Source organism: Mustela nivalis (genome assembly GCF_964662115.1).
Source record: "Mustela nivalis genome assembly, chromosome: 5".
NCBI lineage: Eukaryota > Metazoa > Chordata > Mammalia > Carnivora > Mustelidae > Mustela > Mustela nivalis.
Genome location: NC_139024.1, coordinates 61075958 through 61077448, shown reverse-complemented (window position 1 = coordinate 61077448; position 1491 = coordinate 61075958). Strand labels below are relative to the sequence as shown.

At 40.0% G+C, this 1491-nt stretch overlaps 1 pseudogene across 1 annotated transcript; it reads right to left on the bottom strand.

The window, feature by feature from the left end:
• Positions 1–646: 646 nt before the first annotated feature.
• LOC309864829 (small ribosomal subunit protein uS15 pseudogene) lies at positions 647–1169 on the bottom strand (annotated as a pseudogene). The gene has a single exon. The product of its transcript is annotated as a small ribosomal subunit protein uS15 pseudogene (transcript).
• Positions 1170–1491: the final 322 nt, after the last annotated feature.

Below are 1491 nucleotides of genomic sequence, written 5' to 3'. Positions count from 1 at the left end.
TAAATCCAGTCAACATTCTGAGCTCGAAGTCTAGGATCTCTGGGTGTTGTGTACTATTTTATACGTCAAGTTTAGAAGTTGTATATCTAGCTCTAGAGACCACTGAATTCTAAAGGCAAGTTACCTTTCTAGTATACCTTAGTGGATACTACAAAGTAATAATACAAAGACAATATCCATGGTAAACACTATGTGGGAAGAAGAAGGATGAGTGCCACGGAGTAGTCACTGGTACATATTATTTCCAGAATCCCACTGAACAAATAGAATGAGGACTCTTATTCCAAAGGTAGGAAATGTCCTTTAAAGAGAACCTAATTTTGCTCATTAGTCCACTCTTCTTAATGGTCTTTGGTTCTATTACAGGGATATTGTTTCACTTTCTTGGCCCCATCTAAGGTGAGCAGTGGGGAAAATGAGCTAATTGAAGAAAATGAGCTAATTAGTAGCTGAGCAAATTTCTCAACTCACTCTCTGTTAAATGAAGGTTAAGTTTTGAGGAGTCCTAGTATTTTTTGGTCTAGATTTTTCTTTTGTATGACAGGTCAATTATCTCAAATATATAATATGTTCCTTATTTTTGTGATTCCAGTCCATTTCAAGTAACAACAGTTACTGAAGTACTAACAGTACTTTCCTAGCTTTTTTTTTTTTTTTTTCTAGTTAGACAACGATTTTATTGCTTGAGTGCATAGTCAAATTTATGCGACCAGTGCAGAGGCTGTGGATGACTCGTATTTCCAATTGGGGGGGAGGTCTTACAGTATCGAGCCAACCGGTGAATACGGCTCTCTATCAGAATCAGTAGGAATTCAGCATCCTTGTCCTTTCTGTTCCTCTCAAGATGCTTTCGAACAGCAACAGCTTTCTTAATCAAATGGTAGAGATCCTCAGGAAGATCAGGAGCGAGTCCTTTGGACTTAAGAATTCTCAAGATTTTATTGCCTGTCACAAAACGTACTTGTGCCACACCATGGGAGTCTCTCAGAATCACACCGATCTGCGAGGGAGTCAGGCCCTTCTTGGCCAGTTTGTAGATCTGCTCCTTCACGTCGTCGGACGTCAACTTCAGCCAGGTGGGAACGCTGCGGCGGTACGGCAGAGCCGACTGGGACAGGCCCTTCCCGGGAGCATGCATGCGGCCCATGAGGGCGGCGGCCAGGCAGCGAAAAAGCTACTTTCCTAGCTTTAATTCTTAGGTCAATTGTATTCTTCTGCCTTCCTGTCTTTGTATCTTTTTCTCTTGATACAAAGAGTTACCTTGAGAGTTTCAGGTTTTTTTCTTAATCATATTTTGCTCTGAGCTAAAAATTTCAAAACAGACTAGACTGTGACATTTAAAGTTAGGACAGTGATTACCTTGGTGAGTAGGAACAGAGAGAATATAAGGAAAATTTCTCAGGGCACAAAATATTTTATTTATTGATCTGGTAATGCAGATCTATTCACCATACGAATATTAATTGAGCCCTATATGATTTGTACACTTAT